This window comes from Rhipicephalus sanguineus, chromosome 6 (genome assembly GCF_013339695.2).
Source record: "Rhipicephalus sanguineus isolate Rsan-2018 chromosome 6, BIME_Rsan_1.4, whole genome shotgun sequence".
Lineage (NCBI taxonomy): Eukaryota > Metazoa > Arthropoda > Arachnida > Ixodida > Ixodidae > Rhipicephalus > Rhipicephalus sanguineus.
Window position 1 is genome coordinate 35,732,710 of NC_051181.1, and position 12,851 is coordinate 35,745,560.

General features: G+C 47.1%; 4 non-coding genes across 4 annotated transcripts; all 4 read left to right on the forward strand.

Annotated features, from left to right (window-relative positions):
* Positions 1 to 1,796: 1,796 nt before the first annotated feature.
* Trnag-gcc (transfer RNA glycine (anticodon GCC)) lies at positions 1,797 to 1,867 on the forward strand. Its single transcript has one exon. It is a non-coding gene; the product is annotated as a tRNA-Gly (tRNA).
* A 105-nt stretch (positions 1,868 to 1,972) lies between these two features.
* Positions 1,973 to 2,043, forward strand: Trnag-gcc (transfer RNA glycine (anticodon GCC)). The gene has a single exon. It is a non-coding gene; the product is annotated as a tRNA-Gly (tRNA).
* A 104-nt stretch (positions 2,044 to 2,147) lies between these two features.
* Trnag-gcc (transfer RNA glycine (anticodon GCC)) lies at positions 2,148 to 2,218 on the forward strand. The gene has a single exon. It is a non-coding gene; the product is annotated as a tRNA-Gly (tRNA).
* Positions 2,219 to 2,320: 102 nt separating this feature from the next.
* On the forward strand, positions 2,321 to 2,391 carry Trnag-gcc (transfer RNA glycine (anticodon GCC)). Its single transcript has one exon. It is a non-coding gene; the product is annotated as a tRNA-Gly (tRNA).
* The last annotated feature ends 10,460 nt before the right edge of the window (positions 2,392 to 12,851 follow it).

Genomic DNA, 12,851 nt, shown 5'->3' on the forward strand with positions numbered 1-12,851 from the left:
TGGGATAAAGGGGAGGTCTATAACAACCAATATTCACGTGGCAAGGACGATCCTTGAGTGCTGCGATGCCTTCTCGGAAAAAGTTGCGATGATACAACTAGACTTGGAGAAAGCTTTCGATAAGGTGGCGCATGAAATTCTTTTCCTTGTCATGGAACACGCCAATGTAGGATCTGTCTTATTGGAAGGGGTAAAGATGTGCTACCGCAACGCATCGACGCAAATTGTAGTTAACAAAATGTTGACTCACAGCATTAACATCAGGACGGGTGTAAAACAAGGATGTGCTCTCTCCCCACTATTATTTGCAATATTCCTAGAACCGTTTTGCTTAAGTGTGATGCATAATAATGACATCAAAGGATTTAGTCTTGATACCAGCGAAATAAAATTACTAGCGTACGCGGATGACGTTGTAATATTCTGTAAAGATAAGGAAAGCGTAAGCAAGGCGGTTGAAGTGACTGCAAAGTTTTGTAGCATGACCGGCAGTGCTGTAAACTGGAGCAAATCGCTGGGTTTATGGCATGGAGGCTGGGAAGCTACTCCAATGCTTTTCGAAAGCATGACATGGACCACGACACCGATGAAATACCTTGGCGTACATTAAAACATTACAATGACACAAAAGAATATTGGGCACAGGAAATCGATGAGGTGAAGGAAAAAACGGCTAAATTCGGAGGCCGCAACATGTCTATATTCGCACGAGCGACAGTGTGCAATATCTTTCTGGTCGCGAAAATATGGTATGTACTGCAGTTTTTATGTATATCAAGAATGAGTATCCAGAAGCTACACAGAGTTTTCGCTATGTATATATGGGGTTCAACTTGGGAGCGAATGAGCCGTACTAATTTATTTCTACCACTGAAGGCAGGTGGTCTCGGATTAGCACATTTATTTTTGAAACAGGTAGTGTCACGATTTTTGTTCTTGCGGGATCAAAGAAACAACTTCCTGCGCACAGTTATTCAACTAAGATTAAGTGATGCTCTCCCAGAATTTGTTGTCTCATCAGATTATAGAAAGGGTTTGAGAATAACAGGATTCCTGCGTGAAGTGGTATGGTCCTTTCGGTTTTTGCAAGCGCGTTTTTCATTGGACTATCTTAGTAGCGTTACAAGGAAAAAATTGTACAAAGACGTCATTGACGTCACTTTACCGATGCCAGTATACCGATCCATGTACGATAAAAGCTGCAGTGCAAACGTGTTGAAACGAGTTAAGAGAATGCCAATACGTGCGTCGTGTAAAACCTTTTTCTTTCAGCTACACAGTGCGACATTGCCTGTGAAACCTTGGCTAAAAGAAAGAGGGATTTTTGTGCCGTGGACAATCAATTGTCTCAGATGCAGAAAGCCTGAGACGATTGAACATATATATCTGGATTGCTCTGATGCGCTATTTCTGTGGGACGTGCTACAACGCACCTTGAAAAAGGACTTACCAGTAACACCATACGGCATACGCTTTTTGCCAACGATCTGTGACGATGGTGTGCCGTATGATATGTTCATGGTGATGATGCTACATAGCATATGGAAGACTCGTATGGCAGTGCGCCATGAAGACATCTGTATATTGTCACCGAGAGAGTACTTCAATGAGAGCATTGTTTATATACGTGAAAGCCTTAAACACATGACGGATAAACCAGAATGGTATCATCTCCTAGATAGTTTGATATGCCATAAACCTTTTTAATGTCAAGCATTGGCCAAGATTGGTGAATGTTTGTTTTATCATTTGTATCATGGTTTTGTATTGCAACATCGCAATAAAGAAAAAAAAAAGCGTCGGTGGTTCAGTGGTAGAATACTCGCCTGCCACGCGGGTGGCCCGGGTTCGATTCCCGGCCGACGCAGTTTTTTTTTTTTTCAACGAGGGCTCGCCGCCTCTGTGATCTATATATTCAACTGGGCGTTAGCAAAAGATCCGCGGTGCCTAAGGGAAGCACACGCACATGACCGCGTCGGTGGTTCAGTGGTAGAATACTCGCCTGCCACGCGGGTGGCCCGGGTTCGATTCCCGGCCGACGCAGTTTTTTTTTTTTCAACGAGGGCTCGCCGCCTCTGTGATCTATATATTCAACTGCGCGTTAGCAAAAGATCCGCGGTGCCTAAGGGAAGCACACGCACATGACCGCGTCGGTGGTTCAGTGGTAGAATACTCGCCTGCCACGCGGGTGGCCCGGGTTCGATTCCCGGCCGACGCAGTTTTTTTTTTCAACGAGGGCTCGCCGCCTCTGTGATCTATATATTCAACTGGGCGTTAGGAAAAGATCCGCGGTGCCTAAGGGAAGCACACGCACATGACCGCGTCGGTGGTTCAGTGGTAGAATACTCGCCTGCCACGCGGGTGGCCCGGGTTCGATTCCCGGCCGACGCAGTTTTTTTTTTCAACGAGGGCTCGCCGCCTCTGTGATCTATATATTCAACTGGGCGTTAGCAAAAGATCCGCGGTGCCTAAGGGAAGCACACGCACATGACCGCGTCGGTGGTTCAGTGATAGAATACTCGCCTGCCTCGCGGATGGCCCTGGTTCGATTCCCGGCCGACGCAGTTTTTTTTTAACGAGGGCTCGCCGCCTCTGTGATCTATATATTCAACTGGGCGTTAGGAAAAGATCCGCGGTGCCTAAGGGAAGTAGACGCACATGACCGCGTCGGTGGTTCAGTGGTAGAATACTCGCCTGCACACGGGTGGCCCGGCTTTTTTATTCCTGGCCGACGCAGTTGTTTTTTTTAACGAGCGCTCGCCGCCTCTCTGACCTATATATTCAACTGGACGTTAGGAAAAGATCCGCGATGCTTAAGGGAAGGGTGTCCTCTAGGCCAGGTGCGTAGCCAAGGCCCCCGCCAAAATTTTGCAGTTTTGCTTACGTATTTATACACGTACACATAAACGCACGCACGAACATACACAAAGCATGGTTGAACCCCCCCCCCCCCCGAAAAAAATTTCTGGCTACGCCCCGGCTCTAAGCCCATTGCTTTTTGCGCTATACCTTTGATGTAGCAGTGATGCGCGATGAAAACATCCAAGGTTTCAAGTTACAACTTGCTGAAGTTAAAATACTGACATACGCTGACCACATCGCCAAGGGCGTCCGCAGAACTTTTTTCAGGGGGGGGCAACCGCTGGGGGGGAGGGGGGGGTATGCTATATCCTTTAAAAACTTCAAGATTGCGGCGGCGATGCAAGCTGAGTTCAGCTGATTCAACTCTGCAAATCCCATAAAATGCTCTCGAACGCAGGCATCCGTTCCTCTGTTCCTGCAATATCTGCAGTTTCGTCCGCAAGGACGGTAAAAGCAAATGCTGTGTTAACTTCAGCCACTATTTCCTCCCTCAGGATGTCGCCACAGATTGTGATGCTCTCGTTCTGGACTCGGGCGGAAGTGTACTTTGCATTACCAGGAGAAGATGCAAAGTGTTCTTGAAGCCGGGTATCTCCTGCTTCTACCCGAAAGTCAAGGAGATCATTGAAAACTCCACTGTCAGACTGTTTCCCGCGTACTGGAAGTCATGCGTTGCACAAAATATAATGGTGCAAATGATCGGAAATAGTTTCTGGTGGTTCCTTTCAACTTGCTCGTGCAGGGCTTTGTTTAGCTGCTGTACAACGAGTAATTTCTTGCCTCACATCACACCCATAAAGTTCTGTGAGGCGGCCATTGCTTCCTGGTGCCATTGGGATTTCCCATGATCCCTGCACGCCTGGTGCATTTTTTTGTAGTTACTGAAAGTGCGCACGATAAAGCTACCTTGAGTACCCCGATGAACATTTGGAGGATAGGTGACGCAGAAACGACGAAGGGCGCCTTTCAGTGTCGCTGAGTACGCAAGCCAAGGGACGTAATCTGCCAGCCATTGGTAGCGAAAAGTCCTCTTGCCAGGTGTTACATCTTTCTTAAAGTCATATGTAGCATTTGGCGACCATGGATTAGTCAGAAGGCGTAACTTCAAATTGTCTGGGATGCCCGGGAGTTTAGCTTTGTCTAGAAACTCTCCCAAATCATATTCTTGAGAAATGTTAGTTGCTTGTTTGCAATTGTCACTGTTATTTAATCCCAAGCAAGGAGAAGTATCATCGTGACTTACTGTGTCGTGGTAGCTCACTGATGGTGGAACCTCTTCCATGGTGGCGACGACCTCAGGCACTGTCCGTTGGTGAAGGTCTGCATCACTAGGCTGGTCAACTTCTGCAAAATCGTCACACGCCACACTAGAATCGTCCGCCGGACAGCTCAGTGACACTCCGTCAGACATCCGTGGATGCTTGAAGAAGCGTCGGATATCCATAATTGGGGACCGGACGAGGCAAAGCTGTCAGAGTTCCTGGTGGTTGACCACTAGAAAATATACGCACACTGACTGGAAAGTTAATTATTGAAATGCTCACGTTAAAAACACGAAAGCATTATATTTACAAGGAAATCTTATTTACAGGCTAATACACACGCTCACAAATTCATTCGTCTAGCTCAATCTCGCTCGCGCACCCGCACAGTCGAGCGACCGGGCCATGCACTGCTTGCCGCTCGTTGCTCTCTCGTCCAGTGTCCTGGTTGTTTCATCTCCGCACAGCCATGCACTTAAACACACTGAACCACACAAAGAGAGGGGCACGAGTGCAGGGGCTTACTGTCGAAAAAACGGAACCATGTGGCCGTGTCGGCTCCCCTTGTAGACAGGACATTGCACGCACCACAAAGTGGGAAGATGGCTGGAATCGTTTACGCGCTGTCGCCGCTCTGGCGAGGTTCCCCGTGATGGATAGCGCAAACGAGACGCGGGGCTGGCCATCATAAATATATTCCGACTCGCCGAATTTGCTACCTTGTTGAGGTCCCCCACACTGGAGGTGCATTCAACAAGATGCGTGCTCACAAGGGTTGCCGGCTCGGGCGTACCAGCGTATTCCGAACACAGTGACCAACGAAGGCGAAAACACAATGCCATGTACGGTGTCTCTTTTCGTGTCGCTATCTCTCTACAGAGCTGAACAACAGAAACCTCCCCTGAAGGAGGCTCGGAACACATGCGTGCCGGCACTGCTACCATCGGACTTGGAGGCGCCCGGCGCCTAAACGTGTCGAAATGATTAGAACAGATCGCCCTTCAGCCCTTTTTAAGGATGACACCTTTCGAAGACGGCATAATGACACGTGCCCGTAAAACCTATCGACACGCGACAGTCCAGAGGTGCCACCCAAAGCGTGAAAGCGGGGGCTGCTTTCACCCGTTTCGCAGGGTGCGTCGCCGGCCCATTCGTGGCGGCTCTTTTCCTTTCGTCGTTGACAACCATCAGTCACGGTTTAAGTGTTTAAGCATAGGCGCGTTGCCATTAGGCTGTAATCATCGCGCGGATGGGCACGGCTGCACGGATGTGTGTCGGGGGCCAAAAAAGACTCCCATAGGAAGAAGGCTTGATTGTGCTTTCAAGGGGACGAATAAAGCTATTGATTTTGTTTTGCTCTGTGTTATTGGTCGGGCCTTAAACTGGGCATAAACTTTAAGGTGGTGGTCACCTTTAATGATATTTGATTGGCTGATCTTCTGATGGCATTTTTGAATAACCGTCGCAACTGGCTTGTTAACCAAGTGAGTGAGTGAAACAACTTTATTGATGCTTGTTAACCAAGTTTTTTTTTTTTTTTAACGCGAGCAAAATCTTGATAGCCAGTATAGTCTGAGCTGAAGCTCCAGGCAAACCCTGTACCACGGCTATACTTAGGCTCTAACCAAATGAACAATAAGTACAGTAGGTACTGTAAAGTTTGTCCTTTTTTGTAAATTAATTTCTGCTTCTGATTATATAAATACATCCTCCGTCGTGACTCGTCAGTGTCGTCACTTCCTACGAGTACTCATCATGTCGCCTTCATACACGCTGTACTTCACGATTCTTTTGTCGGGGTTTGGACACATTCCTAAAAAACTAACATCCACATGCAGTAGTATTTTATTTTGAGATGCGTATGACATTGCCGCAACATTAACTAAACATGTAAGCAACATAAATACATGACTCCCGAAAATGGTAAAGCGATTTAATTTGCATGAGCATGAAGGCCTGCTGTTGTGAAGATATAATCGACGCCTTATAAGGACCAACAACAAGGGCAACTTGAGCTCCACAACAAAGCACAGCATGCAACTTGTACAAGCCCACAAGCTTTCTGTGTGACCGATATAAAAGCATTGTTTGGGAGCTTGGGTGGTGAGAGGCGCGACGCCATGGGATATTGTTACAGTTTTTTAAAGAAGTGTAGCGGTAATGATTTCTTGCTAAAAGTAGCCGTCAATTTTGTGAGAACTGAAGTTCTTGTGTCAGACTGCGTAAATCTCTTAGTTCAGGAAAAGAAAACATGAAACTTGTATCTCAGAATTATTCGCTATCTTGAATAGGCATCGCAGGCAGTCTCACTGCCATGACATGACGTCTAGTGCAAATTTGGTTCGCAATCCTGAACGTTGTTCCATACGGATATGCGAGACCGAAATGTGTTAATCAAGCTTTGCAGCTTTTCGCTTGTGCAAAAATTTATCCCTATATATATAGGCATAAAGAGAACTTCTTCGGGCTACCGTCATAAAAATTGTGAAAAACTTCTTCGTGCTACAATATACAAAACAAAACAAATATTTATTTTATCGTAACAGTTTCGGCTGGCGCGCGGTCCAGCCTTCTTCGGAGGATGTAATTGAAATGACATGGCCAACCTGCTGCACCAGGCAGGGCCGCCCGCCCAGTTTGGGTGCCAAACGAGAATTTCAAAAAACGATAAAAAAAGGAGAAAGAAAAGAAGAAAGAGAGAAATAACGAAGGCAGCATTAGCGACAATTGCTTTGTTGGGGCATTCGTCAACAGCTGCAGAACGAGGGAGGGAAAGAACAGCGGTAGGAAAGACAGAGAGCCGCCGGAGGCGGGCGAGGCGGGCGGTTTATCCCTGTCTTATCTTCGTAGGGTAGATAAAAAGGCGGCCTGAGCAAGCGACCAAGGAAAAGGGGAAAAGAGAATTGTCGCTTCTACACATCACACACATGGTCCAAGTTCAGATGGTACCGCAGTTAGCCCGCGGCGCCGGGCCGTACACACACGAGAAGAGATACATACGACCCGCTCTAGCTTTGGGAAAACTTGGGCCACGATACAAGGCTAAAAGTACCCCCCCCCCCTCTCTTTCATATATATATCCTAATTCCAGGGGGGGGGGGGGGGCAGATGCCCCCCCTTGCCCCCCCCCCTTGCGGACGCCCATGCACATCGCGGTTTTCTGCGAGGATCGCGACAGCGTTTTTGAAGTAGTAAGCACGTAAAGAAATACTGTGACCAATTTGGAGCTCAGATAAATTGGGAGAAAAGCCTCGATTGGCATTTATTACGGCACGTGGGACAATACACCAGCACATTTTGCAAATGTACTGCGGTCAACAACGCCGGCTAAGTACTTGGGTGTGCCGCTCGAGCACTACAAAGTGAGTGCGCAGTATTGGTGTGACGAGACAGAGAGAACGAGGGAAAATACAAATGCTTGGGGCAGGGTCGTCAGCATTATCGAAACCAAGTGCACTTTATGGTGCGATGAGGTGATTACCATACGTAACTTTCGTTAGCGTATTCCTTCGGGGTCGACCAACGCTTCAATATAGCTTGCTTAATCATAGGAATACAGTTGTAATGTTTATTAGACTACTGTAAAAGCGGAACCAACACTGGAACCACAGACGTTAACCTGTACGTCTTGTATCGCAGGATTACATATGTAGTGTTTATTGCTTTGTTGTAAAATTAGATAGCCAGCAGCACCACAACCACAACTGACGTTGCACCGTCATTATTCCTCCACAGGGTATTTTTCCAAAGCTATTTCTAGACCTGGTGTGGCTCGGTGGTAGAATTACTGACTGCCACGCAGAATGCTTGGGTTCGATTCCTGCTTGGGTCCTAATTTTAAATGCGAAGCATTTCTTAGCGAACCTCAGGCACTTTGGCCGTTTCTATCTATCTATCTATCTATCTATCTATCTATCTATCTATCTATCTATCTATCTATCTATCTATCTATCTATCTATCTATCTATCTATCTATCTATCTATCTATCTATCTATCTATCTATCTATCTATCTAGCCGCCTACGTCTGGGCCACGACCTGGGCGCTCTCCTGGTCCTCTCCATTACTTGTAATATACCAATTTGGCATAGCAGGGGATCAGTGTATGACGAACGCGATTCACTGGCCATGAGTTGAATAACGCAAAATACCGGTCGCGTACGTCATGAAACTCTTTCTCTTAGTCACGTACGTGTGGCACATACCCGCATACCAGGGTTCATGTTATGCGGGTATGTGCCGCAAGGGATACAGAGTCTCAACCAACACACACACATTGACCCGGAAGGAAAGTGATAATAAGAATAATAATTGCGTTGGGGTTTTATGTCCCAAAACTGCGATATGATTATGCATGTAAGACGACATAGCAAAGGGCTCCGGAAATTTTGACGATCTGGTATTCTTTAACGTGTTCCGAGATCGCGCAGTACACGGGCATCTATAGCATTTTGCCTTCTGAACTTTTCTGAATAAAGCTTAGTTATTGCGAGTAACGCCTGTCCTGTGCATCTGTGTTCCTTCTCTGTGTTGTTCGGATTCGCGTTATCTAGTATTGAAGAATATAAGCACTACATTATCAGCTTACCACGTCTGGTGTTGGTAACACCCATGTTGCTGTTGGCATCGTTACGCAACTGTAAACATATGAGTGCGCGTATACCACTTCCACATTTCTCTAGCGTAATTCCGTAATGTTCCCTCAATGTGTAAAATTACGCCACAGTCACCATCACGCGCATGCTTCGCATATCAATCGATTCCCACGGTACGTGGGATCTGCCGAATTTTTTATTACTTGCATTCATCGGGTCACAGCTGCCGATTTCGGCTTTTCTTAACACTCTCGCATTTAAATTACAAATGTCTCTTCTCGCCGTTCATGGGTAGATATAAACGCGCACGATGACCAATTGAGCTACGGCGGCGGTTGTCCACTCGTCGACTTTATCAGGCATTTATGTGCATGCAAACCTGCGAGTGTTAGTCAGCGCCCCTGGTGGCCAGGAGGGCGAGTGTGTAACACTCTTTTGTTTGCCAGCTGGCGTCACGACACGGACACGTACAAACTTCCTCAGGTTTCGCGGTAGGGCGTCTAGGTGGTGTTGGGTAGGGAAGCTGCATTAAGCGCAGGTCTAAGAACCACGCCAAGACCTGCACAAGAAATACAGTAGCGCTGCTATAACCGCGGTATTAGCGCTGGATTAGAGCAGAATTAGCGCTACATTAAGCGCTGGATTTAGTTTTTACGAAGTGCCTCTCGACGGGGAGGATACCAGAATCTTGGAAGAATGCCAACATCATCTTGATCCATAAGAAAGGGGACGTCAAAGACCTGAAAAATTACAGGCCCATAAGCTTACTGTCGGTTGTCTACAAGCTATTTACAAAAGTAATTGCTAACAGAATTAATACGACATTGGAGTTCAATCAACCAAGGGACCAGGCAGGATTTCGTACAGGATTCTCAACAATAGACCATATTCATACTATCAATCAGGTGATAGAGAAATGCGCGGAATACAACCAACCCCTATACATAGCCTTCATAGATTACGAGAAGGCATTTGATTCGGTGGAGACATCAGCAGTCATGCAGGCACTGCGGAATCAAGGCATCGACGAAGCCTATGTAAACATAATGGAAGAAATCTACAGCGGATCCACAGCCACTATAGTCCTCCATAAAGAAAGCGACAGAATCCCAATAAAGAAGGGCGTACGGCAGGGAGACACGATCTCTCCAATGTTATTCACCGCGTGTTTACAGGAGGTTTTCAGGGCCCTAGATTGGGAAGAGCTAGGGATAAGAGTTAATGGAGAGTATCTCAGTAACCTACGATTCGCTGATGACATTGCATTGATGAGTAACGCGGGAGACGAATTGCAGCTCATGATTACTGAACTGGATACGGAAAGTAGAAGAGTAGGTCTGACAATTAATATGCATAAACTAAAGTAATGTGGAACAATCTTGGTAGAGAACAGCGCTTTGCGATAGGTGGCGAGACACTGGAAGTTGTAAAGGAGTACGTCTACTTAGGACAGGTAGTAACCGCGGAGCCGAACCATGAGAGTGAAATAACTAGAAGAATAAGGATGGGTTGGGGCTCATTCGGCAAGCATTATCAAATCATGAATAGTAACCTACCACTATCCCTCAAGAGGAAGGTATATAACAGCTGCATCTTACCGGTACTTACCTACGGAGCAGAAACCTGGAGACTTACAAAGAGGGTTCAACTTAAATTGAGGACGACACAGCGAGCGATGGAAAGGAAAATGATAGGTGTAACCTTAAGAGACAGGAAGAGAGCAGAGTGGGTCAGGGAACAAACGGGGGTTAATGACATCATAGTTGAAATCAAGAAGAAGAAATGGATATGGGCCGGGCACGTAGCACGTCGGCAGGATAACCGGTGGTCATTAAGGGTAACTGACTGGATTCCAAGAGATGGCAAACGCGTGAGGGGGAGACAGAAAATTAGGTGGGTAGATGAGATTAAGAAGTTTGCAGGTATTACGTGGCAGCAGAAAGCACAGGACCGGGTTGATTGGCGGAACATGGGAGAGGCCTTTGCCCTGCAGTGGGCGTAGACAGGCTGATGATGATTAGTTTTTTTCCATGGGCGCCCACTCTTGACCATGAAGCGGTTACTGGGCGGTCGAGTGCACCGGGTCTCGGTTTATTGTAGGTTCCCTAAGGTAGACCGAAATTTCGGCAGGAGAACGTGCATGATGTGTCGTGCCTCGGCTTATATATATTAACCCTTTACTGCCGGTTGTCGCGAATTCGCGACATACCGAAAGACGCCGATTAAGTAACACACGAAACGCGTTGATGCCTTCACCGGCGGCTGTCACGTATTTGCGGCGAACGTAGCTTTCAGCACTAGACATCTAGCGCCATTGCATGTAAGGTATTACAAGCTGGAACCGAGTGTTATGTAGCAGTTGCCGGAGAGCGCGAAGCACGTGCAACAGCTCTCACTACTTCGTTGTTTTCTGCCCAAGGGACGTAAGTTCCATCTCCTATAAAATGTTTCCGATGTGCACGCATACAAGAGGTTGCACACGACATGTCACGTTGTTTTGAAGTACGTTATTTCCTGCGCGATCCTCGCTTCTGTGGTATGTCACGAATTCGCGACATCCGGCATTTGAGTCAGTCAGTGATGACTGCTGGAATGACAAGTTCATGAGCTCATTTTATGGGAAAAAAAGGGCTTCGCATGCGCTTGCCACCTGCTGATAAAAGTGACGACAGCTGTCTCAATGACAGCGAAGACGACGATGTAGATGTCGATCCTCATGCACAAGCACGTGTGTCTTCATCGAGCAGTGAGGATGAAGACGAAGATGTGGTAGACCAGCCAAGCCAGTGCCTCTCTAAAACATGCAGTGCGGTGGAAAAAGACTGTCAAGAACAGCGGGAATGCCACACTGGAAAACCGCTCATCTTCAATGTGACACTGTCCGAGCTCCTATTGAATATTTCAAGGAATTTTTTGTGACACCTTCACGGAACACATCGTTCAGCAGAGCAATCTGTTTGCGACGCAGAAAAATCCGAACAAAGGACTGGCTCTGTCTCGTGGTGAGCTAGATCTATTTCTCGGTGCCGTCACCTTCATGTCATTCTGTCGGCTCCCAAGAAGTCGGCTATACTGGGCGGCGGAGTCTAGGGCACACATGGTGGCCCACACGATGTCACGTGATTGGTAGGAGGCAATAAAGTCAAACTTGCATTTAACAACAATGACGGCGCCAAGTTACGTCGCCCTGAAGAGATCCGCTTCATTGATGCGGCGATGCCATACTTACGTTGCATTGAACATATGGAGCTACTATTGGCTTAAAGGGGCCCTCCAACACTTTTTTTGAAGCGCCTACATCGCTGCTGACCGCATCAACGCGTAGTGGCGCTCGCCAGAACTATTGCGGGCGGAAATGACGAAGATGAGCGCTGGCCTATGATTGGAAAAATGTAACGTTAGAAGTAATAGCGGCGTTGCATCACAAAAGGGGTTATTATTGGGTTTAGTTTTTCTTCAGCATGCTTTTTTCACTGAACACCAACTAGACAGACGATCTTAGACATTTCAGCTTTAAAACTGAAGCGCCCGGCAAAGAATGCGCCGAACGCCACGGCGCTGGAGGGAAACGCGCTCGGGACGCTCCAGGCGCCGTTGTTTGTAGAAACTGAAGGGAAAAATTGTAAGAGCGTTGATATAGACGCCGTCGCAACAAGAAATACGACTAAAACTAGAAAAAATGTAGAGGCGTTCACGATCTGCCTCGTTTCGCACGCGCAGTTCACTCTTAATGCACCACATTGTTTGTTACTATCGCAACGGTATCATCAATACGTTGGAAAGAACGGCCAACATTGTATGCAAGCTTCCCGTACGTAGGATCTTTCAGTTCATTTCATTGGGGCGCCATCAGACGTCACAGGGTGAGTGAAACGTGGTCAGGTGACCCCGCGAAAATCGAGTTGAGGGTAGGCCTCCATTTTATTGTATTTTGAGTGTTCTAGGCTGAATAACTTCGGACTGCGTGCCCCTACCGCTGCCGTTCTTGCTGCACTAATATCTACAGCCTCCAGTCTACGCAACCCGAAAGTAAAAACTGTAAAACAATGAGGTCAGGAAAAGTGTTAGAGGGTCCCTTTAAGTGCCGGTTGTCGCGAATTCGCGACATACCTAAAAGTATGCATTAAAGTTG